The sequence below is a fragment of the Tasmannia lanceolata genome, unplaced genomic scaffold, assembly GCF_043159265.1.
Source record: "Tasmannia lanceolata isolate RefF3 unplaced genomic scaffold, GAP_Taslan_0.1 ptg000003l, whole genome shotgun sequence".
In the NCBI taxonomy this organism is placed as follows: domain Eukaryota; kingdom Viridiplantae; phylum Streptophyta; class Magnoliopsida; order Canellales; family Winteraceae; genus Tasmannia; species Tasmannia lanceolata.
Genome location: NW_027518680.1, coordinates 29,431,732 through 29,445,688, shown reverse-complemented (window position 1 = coordinate 29,445,688; position 13,957 = coordinate 29,431,732).

Genomic DNA, 13,957 nt, shown 5'->3' with positions numbered 1-13,957 from the left:
GGTCCCACATCAGCGGGCCCCACACAAGCACGACTCTGTCAACACCTTCCTGGATCTCTTGTGGCGTAAGTTCATTTTTTTTATTTTTTATTTTTTAATTATTCATTCTTTGCACTACATGGGTCCCACAGTGGGTCCCACAACGGGTCCCACAACAGTGGGTCCCACAGCAGTGGGTCCCACATTAGCGGGTCCCACATCAGCGGGTCCCACATCAACGGGTCCCACAACAGCGGGTCCCGCAGCGGGTCCCACAACAGCGGGTCCCACATCAACGGGTCCCACATCAACGGGTCCCACAGAGGGTCCCACATCCGTGGGTCCCACATCCGTGGGTCCCACAGCGGGTCCCACATCAACGGGTCCCACAGAGGGTCCCACATCCGTGGGTCCCACAGCGGGTCCCACATCAGCGGGTCCCACATCAGCGGGTCCCACAACGGGTCCCAAAGCGGGTCCCACAGAGGGTCCCACATCCGCGGGTCCCACATCAGCGGGTCCCACAGCGGGTCCCACAACGGGTCCCACAACGGGTCCCGCAGCGGGTCCCACATCAACGAGTCCTACTATGAATAGTAGTTTTGAATAGTACTTATAAATAGTAATTATGAATAGTAGTTTTGAATAGTACTTATAAATAGTAATTATGAATAGTAGTTTTGAATAGTACCTATAAATAGTAATTATGAATAGTATTTTTGAATAGTAATCTTGTATAGTAATTATAAATAGTAATTATAACAGTCTTCAGCACAGGAGTCAGTCCTTCAGTCAGTCCAGGAGTTTTTCCTATCATCATAGGGGTTAGGATTCTGTCCATCCTCTCATCAAGTCGTGATCTTTACCCGCTCCTGCAAGGTATAGGATGCTGTCCAACCCTTGCCGAGTTATTTTCCTGTTCGTTCCCCCGCAAAGCATAGGATGCTATCCAACCTTTGCGGGATTCCAGAAGTCTCCCTACCCGTATGATGATAGGATTTTATTCTCTGGTGTCAAAAAACAATAAAAACATTTCAAAAATACTTGAAAACAACAAAAACATTCCAAAAAACACTTGAAAATTCAAAAACATCTCAAAAACAATTCAAAATCCAAAAACATTTTAAAAATCAAAATTTCAAAAAAAAAATCTTGAGTCATGTGCAGAGTAGTTAGGAATTCTGGTCCGAACTACGGATGGCTTGATCCCTAGCTGAGGGGTACGTAGGCAGCTCAGGCGTGCTGCTGGCACCCTGAGTTCAGTCACCATTTTTAGACACCATTTTTACACTCTTTCACCCTTTACACACCATTTTTGTAAATATTTCTCACCTTTCCTTCCGAACTACGGATGGCTTGATCCCTAGCTGAGGGGTACGTAGGCAGCTCAGGCGTGCTGCTGGCACCCTGAGTTCAGTCACCATTTTTACACCCTTTCACCATTTTCAGTCACCATTTTTGTAAATATTTCTCACAACTTTCACCATTTTTCATAACTTCAAAACCTCCAAAAAATACAAAAAAACTTCAAAACCTTTTCAAAAAGATCTTCCCCTAGAGTTAGGAGTCTGTCCTAGATATTTAGGGTGTTTTAGAGTTAGGAGTCGGTCTTGATTTGTATTGATGTGGTGTGTCCTGTCGTGTGAGTGTCCCTAGAGTTAGGAGGCCTCGAGTCGATCGGTCAGACACTTAGTCGAACCGATGGCTAGACTAGGAAGCATATAGTCAGCCCATGGTTTTCTTTATGTTGCACAGCCTAGATACACATAGGATGTAGGGCCCACCTGCATTAGCTTAAGGCTAAACAACCTGCATTAGTTAGGACATATAGAGAGTCGTAAAAATCACAATCCACTTGAATTTAAGCAATCGCACAAAAAGCTTTAAAAACTAGTCGAGTCTAGTTGATCGAGTCTAGGATAGCGGTCCTAGAGGTTTAGGCATTGTAGTTTAGCATAGGACACCGAACTACGTTGGCTCTGATTCTTCCCGAGGCCGGGATACGTAGTGCAGCTAGGATGGATGGCCATCCTGGTCCGAGTCAAGTATTGCATTAGAGTCTAGGGTTTGTCGTGTCGGGTCGTGTGTCGAGTCGTGTTGTGTTGTGTGTTTTGCTGTGTTTTCTTATTTTTATGTACAGATCCTATACCTTTAGCTGTAACATGCATGTGCTTGTCCACCAGAACTTAGACACCAATTAGGCATGGCACTCATAACCTAGCTATTCTTAGGCGACATATCTTTCATTTCTTGTGTGTGTGCTTCTTATTCATCTCCGAGACATGCATGATTAGCTAGACGTTATCTCGGAGATATTCGTTCTCATTTCGCATGATTTTCGCCCAAAACTCTTCAAAATTAATAATAAATGGCATAAGAGACCAGGTGCTAGCACTTGGGCGAATTGGGGGCGCCTAATCCCTTCCCCATTCGTCATCAGGCACGAACCCTTTGTATCTCTGGTTATCTGTTGCGACAGAGCACAGCATGGGATCCAGGGCCCACTTCCTTGGATGGCGACTCTTTCTTTGCTTAAGGTGCGTCTCGAATCCGGGCTAGTTCCCGAATCGAGAGGTATCTCACTTTACATCGCCGCTCATGCTGTGAGGGGCACTCTTTCGAGGGTTCCTTGGTGGGGCTCTCCTTCACGTGGATGATCTAGAGACTCGCGCGGGGGCCCGTCCCCTCACGCCCGTCCCGGATCTGGTTCCACAGGCTGGCGACTCTGCTGGGGATTTCTTGAAACATTGCCTAACTCTGTAAAAATGCCATTGTTACTAATTTTGAGGAAATTTGGGCCAAAATCGAGTTAAATGGGAACTTTATCGTTAGAAATCCAGGGGCACCAAGTAGGTGCGTAAATAAAACAAGGGATTCACACACTGCACATCATGCATTGTCATATTCTTTATTTCTTTCATTATTTTCCTTATTGGCCTCAGGGAATAGATATGACGCGCACCAGATGGGAGCCGTTGTATCTATTTCCTAGCTATGCGCCGGAGCTGCAGCCGTAGACACTGGGTGTGCTGGTGTTCTACAGCAGCCGATGAGCAATGAACATACTCTGTATAATGCCGGGTGTGCTGGCGTTATACATCAAGGGTATGGTCATAGGCATAGTACCCTGCAGAAATGCCTGGGCCCTACTTTCATTTCATTATATTATGTATATATATTAGTTGCTCCCTTTAGAACCAAAATTAGGGAACCCTTGCTAGGACACTATATATATGTACTCATATAGGACGAACATGTGTTGCTCACACGTGTGGAGCCTAGAGTTAGGAGCTTTGTCCCCTTTGTAGACTAGGGTAGTTCATTTTGACATGGCTACAACGGTCCTAGTACACTCATCAGTCTGTCTTGAGTCGAGACTTCCTTGACTCCGCTAGTTAGACTAGGGTTGGTGCCCCTGGTTAGGATGTATATATATATATATATATATGTATATATTTATTATTAGATTAGGGCTTGCTTCTTAGTTAGGTTTCCTTCTAATCTAATCAATTTTTCCCCATCTATCCATTCTGTGGATTATCATCAGATTCTTGGCTCTTTTAGTCATGATCTGTCTTCCGTGAGCTTGATCATTTGATTGATCCTGATCAGACCGTGTTCCACATGTCGATTGTGAGTCTATCTTGCCATTATCATTATCGGAGTGTGTGTTCTTGCTGAGAGCCCTGCTTTATCTTGACCATGACGGCATACTCTTCATGTTTAGTTGCTGAGTCTCTCCTACTACAGCCGTCATGCTGCCGGATTTTTCCTAAATACCTTGAGTGTGGTCACTATCTTTTTAGGCTTGTTGACAAACCATGTGCTTACCGTACCATATCTCCTAGTATAGCCGTCATGCTGCCGATTTTTTTTAGAAACCTTGAGCGTAATCATTATCTTTTCTGGTTCGTTGACAAACCATGTGCTTATCTTACCACATTTCTTGCATAGATGTTATGCTGCCGGATTTTATCCATGGGAGGATATACTCGTATCATCTTTTGTCTCAGCTTGTGTATGGGATTTTCATTTGATTACCCTATATTGAGCTATAGTGTTTGTCCATTCCATGGCGGGAATCTGACCTTATTGACCTCACTCATTTGCAGTACCTATTTCTATTCAACCCACACCAGAACCTATGGCTGAATCTGGAAATACTCTGGCCGAGATGAATGAGTTGATGAAGTCTATGCTCCAACAGATGAATAATATGAGTGAGGAGATAGTCCGTCTGAAAAGTGATAGAGGTTCTACTTCTGAAGAACCTGTACCCCGGCAAATTCCACTTATACCTCCCCCACATCCTGCAATGGCCAGGCTTGCTGTTTTGAATGTCGAAGACGATGTCGAGGATGAGCAGTATGCAGAAGATAATTGTCTCCCTCATCTGGAGAGAGCCAATGAGGGCAGAGCGATAACAGATAGGTTGGATAAGCTAACCCGAGAAATGGAAAGCATAAAGTTCCAAGGCCCTAAGAAGTTGAGCATGTCCGACTTCATGATAGTCCCGGGAGTTGTTCTTCCTCCTAAGTTCACAGTACCTGATCTTGACAAGTATGATGGGACGGGATGCCCCACCAGTCATCTGAAATCTGTCATTCCTCTTCTACAGCAACATGGACTTTCTCCAGAGCAGATTGCCCTCGTATTCCCTCGATCTCTAGTCGGAACTGCTAAGAAATGGTTTTTGAGCTTAAAGTCTGAAGAGATCCGAACCTTAGAAGACATTGCTAACAAGTTTGTGGAACAATTTTCCATGGAGGAAGGGATAGAGGTAACCAAAAGGGATCTGAAAATGTTGAAACAGGGGCATAATGAAACTTTCACTTCCTTCATCCGAAGATGGAGAAGAAAAGCTGTTCGGATGACCCACAGATTGTCCGATGAAGATCAGATTAAAATTGTGGTGAAGAATCTGTCTCCACAGTATTATCATCATATGGCTATCCAATACTTTCTCGATTTCAATCACCTCATCAAGACGGGAACCCAAGTAGAGGATGCACTGGCTAAAGGCCTAAAGACAAGGACCTCAACTGATGTTAGAGACGGAAAGAGGACTATGGTGGCAGCTGAAGAAGTCAGTAATGTGGAGACCTCTCGTCAACCTTTCAAGAAGGTGGCTCAGAAAAGAAACAAGCCTATTCAGAAGCCAGGTAAAGAGATTCCTCCATTGCCGAAGAATTTTGAAAAAGCTTTGAGAGGATTGGTCGAAGTGGGTAAACTTGAACTTCCTGAACCTTCTTCTCCTCCAAATCCTCTTCCTAGCAACTTTTATGAACAAGACTTCTGTGAGTATCATCGAGTTCATGGACATTCATCCAACAGTTGCCAAGCCCTGAAACATAAGATCCTAAAACTTATCAAGGGTGGTAAGGTAGTTGTTGGAGAACCCGGGGCTACCAAAAAACCAGTGCAAAGATCAGTTGGCCCTTTACCGATGGTAGGAGCTATCTCTACGGATGAACCATTATTGGATCCTGCATCCCTTATTCGTCCTATCTCAGAAATGCCACCTGTTCCATCAAGCCTTCGACCAATGGAGGAATCTTTTGAAAGGTCGGCCCTCATCCGAATGGAAAACTGGATGGTTAAACTCTTTGGTCAGATGGCCATGTTAACTGAAGAAGTGAGGGAGATGAAAACTCAGATACGATATCTGTCTACCGGATATGATTCAGCTCCTAAGCAGTTTGCCGATATGGGTACTATGACAGAAGAAACATCAGTTCAGAGTTTAATTCTTGACAGATATGTTGATTTGCATAGTGGGACGAAGCCTGTATTTGTTCCCAGTGAAGTTCAGAATGTTGAACCTTATCGTCAACCTTTTAAGAAGCCAATCATAGAAGTGGAAGAGAGGATGGGTCAGAGACTGAGGAGAGAATGCGCTCAGCTACCATGTTCTCAGGAAGTTATCATGAAGAAATGGGTCAGCGAAGGTCGTTTGACACTTTTAGATCCGAAGCTTATTCCTAACCCACTCCCCAAGCACTGGAGAAGAGATCAGTATTGCGAGTACCATAGAGGTATTGGTCATACAACAGAAAAGTGCCTGGCATTGAAACACAAAATTCAGGACGAGATAGATGGAGACTCTTCCCTTCTTCCTGAACTCTGTGCTTTCATGAATTATGCACCGGTTAGACCTATTCAACCCTTCAAAGGTTCCACCACCTCTGTTTATGCTGCATCAAAGCAGAGGGATGAACCGAAAGGGAAAGAAAAAATGTCAGAATGTGAGCCTCCGAAGAATGTCAGGGCAGAGAGCATGATGCCACCAGCAGGTTTTCAAGGGCAGTTTGGGCCAGGTCGACAGAACTGCATGGGACCGCCTCTTCCGAGATTCCTATACCAGGACCGAAACCACTAGCCGACAACATCATGGAGGAAGACGTGTACTTCTGAACTTCAGTGCCTAGTCCTTGTCCGCGTCCAAGTGTCATGTTTCAAGTAAGGTGTTCCAAATGTCATGTTTCAAGATTTAACTTCTATCGAGTGTATACCAACTCTTGTGTTGAAAGTTGGTGAGTCATAGTGTCAATGTCAAAAAAAGAAAAGAAAAGAAGGGGGTGTCCTGTTTGTCAGTCTTTTTCATTTAGAGTCGGTGTTTTATTTTCTTGTCAAGTCTGATGAAGAGCCCACTGAGGCGTGTTGAGAACTATTGATGTACTTGAAAGTTTTCAATTCAATAAAGTTTGATTTCAATGTCTTCAATGTTTTATGATTCACTCTTGGATCTAATGTTTAAAATAACTAAAGACACCCTTCTCGGGTGAGAATGCAGACGAAATTCCCCTCGAGATCTGAAACATGGTCAAACAGGAGGAAGAGCGTCGAGCATAGTCACTCAAAGAAGAAATCAAAGCCGTTGATAGTGGTATTGAAATCCGAAACTCGGGAAAGATGGATTGGCAAAATTTTATCTTCTGAGGAGAGCGAGGATTTGATAAACCTGTTTATAAGGGTTTGAGGTAGTCTTGTTTGATCCTATAAGGATAAACCGGGCGAACGCCCTGTGCAAAGCCAGACTCCATCGGCTTTAGATATCAGTTGTAAAGCAAAATTCAAAAGAAGGAAACATCAGACATCAAGTGAAGTTGATGAGAACATTGAGAGAAGGTTCAGATGCGAAGTTGTATTCATAGAACTTGATCCACAAGAAGAACATTCGAGTTGTACATCTTGGTGGGATTTCAAGTCATTATATTCATATAGTTGGGACAATTCTTATGTCCAAAAGAAAGAGTACATCTAGAAGAAACAAGAGCCTGGGAAAAGAGAAGGGAATGTGTCCCTAAGACAACTCCTTAGAAAAATCAAAGACCCAAGTGATGGAGTCTATGAGATAGATTGAATATCAAAGTTGTCTCCAACATTTGGAGACTATCGAGAGCTGCATAACCTGGAGCATAAATTCACGATATTCGAGAATCGCACAAGTTCAAATGGGGCACCGTGGTTGAAGTCTTGCTTGCAAATACCGCCAGACTCCTCGATGAAAACATTCAAAGTCGTCGAACCTTATTCTTCAAAAAGCTTGCATGTCAAAACACCAGGAGGCCATCATTGGACGTTTGAACCTTTATAGCCAAAATCCCAACGTTTAAAAAAAAAAAAAAATCCTTTTGTGAGCCTTTTGAGCCAATGTTTTAAAACCAAATATTTCTTCCAACCACATTATAAACCAGGGGCATTTTATGCACCCGAACTACGCGGACCTGATCCCCAACTCTTCGGGGGTACGTAGGCAACCTGATCAACTCAGGTTCGGTCAAATCCTTGGGGATAAAAGCTAAATCATCCCCTTTTCAAACTTTTGAAGCTAAAAAGCTAAACCATTCTTTGTTAAACCCAAAGCGAACTACGCGGATCTGATCTTCCATTTTTGGGGTACGTAGGTAGTCTGGCAAGACCAGATTCGATCCAAATCGTTTGAACTTCCGATATCTAACCCTTTTGAACCCAAGCCCGCCTAGAAAGTCCTTCTGGTGAACAAGCAGAGGTTCAAAGTCAAGAAGAAAAAATGATGGAGTTTGAAGACCCGCTAGGTTGAAAACCCGGGAGGGCGGTCTAGGCAAAATTTAGGGTCATTTACCCGCTAAGTTGACAACTGAAAATTCAGCTTAGGCAAAAGTTAGGGTATCGAGCCCGCTGGATTGAAAACCCGAAAGGGCGAACCAGGCAAAAGTTAGGGCAAGCGGTCCGCCAGATTGAAAACCTGACAAGGCAATCTGGTCAATGGCAATGACTTCCAACGAAAAAGCGAATCATTGAGGTGGAGAAACAGTCTTCAACCAGGGTAAAATCTTGGAGTCCAAGTAGTGCCAGCAAGCTTACTTTAACATTCATCTAAACTAGGGGCATTGAAACCGAGCAATCCGAAAGGGATAATAATCATGACATAAACACCGAAAAAGGAGAATAGTGCCTCTTGACACGGTCTTCGAAATACTCTAAGAGTGGCTAAGCCATACCCTTGAAAAATAACACATCAGATCCAAGAGTGAGTCGAAAGCGAGTCGAGTCCTCCGAACAACAAGAATCTTCTTTGACCGAGTCCTTGGAAATCTATTCCTCCTTCATATTTGTGTTCCTTTTCCTTGCAAAGTCCAAACTGTCGGGTGCTAGAAGAATGGGAGCGTGTCCTCCAAATTGCGAAGAAAATTCAGAGTAAATCCTGGTTTAGGTATCAGAAGGGGCGGGAGACATCTTGTTCAAACCTACCCGAGATCTTAAGCCTCCAAAAGTGAGCCATGCGAAAGAAGAGATTTCCAGACTCAGCCATCATGGTTATTGTCCTATTCTCTCCATACAAAAGAACTTTGCATCCTCGAGCCTTCATGAAACGAAGCATCTTTTCTTCAACCATCATTGCCCTGCCTCCTTAAAACTCCTGTCATGGAAACACAATATACTAGGGGCATCTTTTATGACTTGCGTCATAAAAGATATCAAGCACAAAAGGCAATCAGTGCCAATGTCTTCAGTAATTTGAGATAAGAGATGTACGAGTATATCTCGAGCCAAACTTCAAACTTCTCAGACGAGTGCACTATCTAAAAGGTCTACTTCCCCAGAAAATCAGTTTCCCAAGCAGAGTCTAGAATTTGCTCGCGCAGCCTTCAATCCCCGGCAAAATCAGAAAAATGGTCAATACTCAAAACCTCAGCAAGTTACCTGTGTCTGGTTCTCAGCAGAGATCGCACACTCCTAACGTTCTCGGCAAGAGACAATCAATCATGTAATGGAATCGATCGAAATCTCGATTTCTTGAATCAAAATTGTTCCTCCTTGAGTTTCGTGCTCTTGATTCTTAGAGTGGTTTGATCATGATAGCTGTCTAATCATTCCGCCATGTTGATCTGTCAAGATGCTATCTTCCCATATCCCAATTTAGGTATGATCATGATAGCTGTCTAATCATTCCGCCATGGTGATCTGTCTAGATGCTATCTTCCCAGATCCCAATTTAGGTTTGATCATGATAACTGTCTAATCATTTCGCCCTGTTGATCTGTCAAGATGCTATCTTCCCAGATCCCAATTTCGGTTTGATCATGATAGCTGTCTAATCATTCCGCCGTGTTGATCTGTCAAGATGCTATCTTCCCAGATCCCAATTTAGGTTTGATCATGATAGCTGTCTAATCATTCCGCCGTGTTGATCTGTCAAGATGCTATCTTCCCAGATCCCAATTTAGGTTTGATCATGATAGCTGTCTAATCATTCCGCCATGGTGATCTGTCAAGATGCTATCTTCCCAGATCCCAATTTAGGTTTGATCATGATAGCTGTCTAATCATTCCACCATGTTGATCTGTCAAGATGCTATCTTCCCATATCCCAATTTAGGTTTGATCATGATAGCTGTCTAATCATTCCGCCCTGATCATCTGCCAAGATGCTATCTTCTCAGATCCAAATTCAGGTTTGCATATCTTCGACCTTTCGGTTCATTCGCAACCAGGTCAATCCTTGAGTTTTGACTCATTCGCAGTCTCGCTCACATCCTCGACCTTTCGGTTCATTCGCAACCAGGTCATAGGTTTGATCATGACAACTGTCTAATCTTTCCGCCCTGATCATCTGCCAAGATGCTATCTTCTCAGATCCAAATTCAGGTTTGCATATCTTCGACCTTTCGGTTCATTCGCAACCAGGTCAATCCTTGAGTTTTGACTCATTCGCAGTCTCGCTCATATCCTCGGCCTTTCGGTTCATTCGCAACCAGGTCATAGGTTTGATCATGATAACTGTCTAATCATTCCGCCCTGATCATCTGCCAAGATGCTATCTTCTCAGATCCAAATTCAGGCTTGCATATCTTCGACCTTTCGGTTCATTCGCAACCAGGTCAATCCTTTGAGTTTTGACTCATTCGCAGTCTCGCTCATATCCTCGACCTTTCGGTTCATTCGCAACCAGGTCATAGGTTTGATCATGATAACTGTCTAATCATTCCGCCCTGTTCATCTGCCAAGATGCTATCTTCTCAGATCCCAATTCAGGTTTGCATATCTTCGACCTTTCGGTTCATTCGCAACCAGGTCAATCCTTTGAGTTTTGGCTCATTCGCAGTCTAGCTCGTATCCTCGACCTTTTGGTTCATTCGCAACAGGGTCAAAATCTTAGGTTTCCGACTCATTCGCAGTCAGGCCTGTTTTCTAAACTCTTGACTCGTTCGCAGTCAAATTAATCTCTTTGACTTCAGTTCGTTCGCAACCAAGTCATCATTCCGGCCTTTTGGTTCATTCGCAACCGGGTCAAAATCTCGGACTCTTCGGCACATTCGCTGCCAAGTTCTCGCTGATTTCTTGATTCATTCGCAATCAAGATAATCTCCCTGACTTCGACTCCTTCGCAGTCGAGTCAATCTTTCAATTCTTAACTCATTCACAGCTCAAATCAAATTCCATCCTTTTGGTTCATTCGCAACCAAGCTAAAATCTTAGACTCTTCGGCTCATTCGCTGCCAAGTTTCTTGCTGATTTCTTGATTCATTCGCAATCAAGCTAATCTCCCTGACTCTGACTCATTCGCAGTCGAGTCAATCCCTCACTTTCTAGTTCATTCGCAACTAGGCCAGTATCCTTGACTCTGGCTCCCTCGCAGTCAAGTCAAACCCTTTGCTTTTCGGTTCGTTCGCTTCAGTTCGTTCGCAACCAAGCCAGTTCCCGTTCCTTTGACTCATTCGCAATCAAGCTAATCTCCCTAACTCTGACTCATTCGCAGTCGAGTCAATCCCTGACTTTCTGGTTCATTCGCAACCAAGTCAATTATTCGGTCTCATAGTTCATTCGCAACTCGGCCAGTATCCCTGATTTTTGCTCCTTTGCAGTCAAGTCAACCCTTCGCTTCTCGGTTCGCTCGCAACCAAGCAAATTTTTGACCTTCCGACTCATTCGCAATCAAGTCAATTCTAGGCTTCTGGTTCAATCGCAACCATGCCAATATCTTTCCCGGCTCTCTCGCAGCCAAATCAATCTTTTAAGGTTCTGCAAGAGAGGCTATCTCATCCATACATCCATTATTGAGTTACGAGTTCAAGAGAGGCTATCTCACCAGCGTTTGTAGAGTCAGAGTCCGGTGAAAGGCTATTTCACCATGTTATCTTTGTGAGTATCATTTTCAAAAATCAAAATCAAAAAAAAAAAAAAAAAAACCTCTGATTTTGGGCCAGTCAAAATGTGTTGTCTGTTCAGCTTTGACATTCGCGCGACAAGCACGCTCTGCCAAAGAGGGGCATCTGTAGACACCCCATTTTGACCGTGCCCTAAACCTTCCAATTTTGTGCAAAACCCCATCAGATCAATGATCTAGGGTCCCAAACTTAACCCTAGGCTAGCTTTGGGTCCCAGCTAGGTCCCCGCAAAATTTCGTCAAAATCCGAGTACGTTCGCCTAGCGAACGAGCAGAGAAAGGACCGTAGTGTAAACCAGAAAAGGGGGGTGAATTATCCTGGAACGGTGCAGAGCAGATTTCGAATAAGACACGATTGGATGGTGCGTCCATCAATTTTTCCGCCAATAGTGCGCCCATCAATATTGGTAGTGTCAATATCACCACCCTGTTTTTATAAAATAAAAAAAATATATATATATATATATATATAATGTGGGACCCGCTTGTGTGGGGCCCACTTGTGTGGGACCCGCTTGTGTGGGGCCCGCTTGTGTGGGGCCCGCTGGTGTGGGACCCGTTTGTGTGGGACCCGTTGATGTGGGATCCGATTATATTCAAAGAAAGAAGAAAGGGGACATCATCATTTTCTTTTGATTTTTAAAATTTGTAAGCAATGATTATGTTTTTTGTTTTCTTTTGGTATCCTATGCATGTAATGATTTTTTATTTTATTTTTTTAAAAAAAAATTAAGAAAATGGGGGACATGAGGGGGACAACCACTCTCACTTTCTCTCCCCCTCATGATGACTCATGATGGTTTTCTTCTCTCTCGCGAGGAGAAACCAGAGGGGGAAGAGGGAAAAAAAAAAGAGAAAAAAGAAAAACCAGAGGAAGAAAAGAAAGGAAAAACCAGAGGAAAAAAGAGAAAGGGAGAGGGAGAGAGAGAGGGAGATCTGCAGAGGGGAGAGAGAGAGGAGAGATCTGTAGAGAGAGAGAGAGAGAGAGAGAGTCTTCTCCTCCGGCAACCCAGCCGGAATCCGGCGAGGCCAAACCCATTTCCGACCGGCCATCCACCGATCACCACCACCTTCTCCGACATCCTTCCAACCAACCACCGGAGCTCCACCGGCATCCACATCTCCTCCACCCCACCTCCAGCGGGCCCCACCTCCAGCGGGTCCCACATCAGCGGGTCCCACATCAGCGGGCCCCACACAAGCACGACTCTGTCAACACCTTCCTGGATCTCTTGTGGCGTAAGTTCATTTTTTTTATTTTTTATTTTTTAATTATTCATTCTTTGCACTACATGGGTCCCACAGTGGGTCCCACAACGGGTCCCACAACAGTGGGTCCCACAGCAGTGGGTCCCACATTAGCGGGTCCCACATCAGCGGGTCCCACATCAACGGGTCCCACAACAGCGGGTCCCGCAGCGGGTCCCACAACAGCGGGTCCCACATCAACGGGTCCCACATCAACGGGTCCCACAGAGGGTCCCACATCCGTGGGTCCCACATCCGTGGGTCCCACAGCGGGTCCCACATCAACGGGTCCCACAGAGGGTCCCACATCCGTGGGTCCCACAGCGGGTCCCACATCAGCGGGTCCCACATCAGCGGGTCCCACAACGGGTCCCAAAGCGGGTCCCACAGAGGGTCCCACATCCGCGGGTCCCACATCAGCGGGTCCCACAGCGGGTCCCACAACGGGTCCCACAACGGGTCCCGCAGCGGGTCCCACATCAACGAGTCCTACTATGAATAGTAGTTTTGAATAGTACTTATAAATAGTAATTATGAATAGTAGTTTTGAATAGTACTTATAAATAGTAATTATGAATAGTAGTTTTGAATAGTACCTATAAATAGTAATTATGAATAGTATTTTTGAATAGTAATCTTGTATAGTAATTATAAATAGTAATTATAACAGTCTTCAGCACAGGAGTCAGTCCTTCAGTCAGTCCAGGAGTTTTTCCTATCATCATAGGGGTTAGGATTCTGTCCATCCTCTCATCAAGTCGTGATCTTTACCCGCTCCTGCAAGGTATAGGATGCTGTCCAACCCTTGCCGAGTTATTTTCCTGTTCGTTCCCCCGCAAAGCATAGGATGCTATCCAACCTTTGCGGGATTCCAGAAGTCTCCCTACCCGTATGATGATAGGATTTTATTCTCTGGTGTCAAAAAAACAATAAAAACATTTCAAAAATACTTGAAAACAACAAAAACATTCCAAAAAACACTTGAAAATTCAAAAACATCTCAAAAACAATTCAAAATCCAAAAACATTTTAAAAATCAAAATTTCAAAAAAAATCTTGAGTCATGTGCAGAGTAGTTAG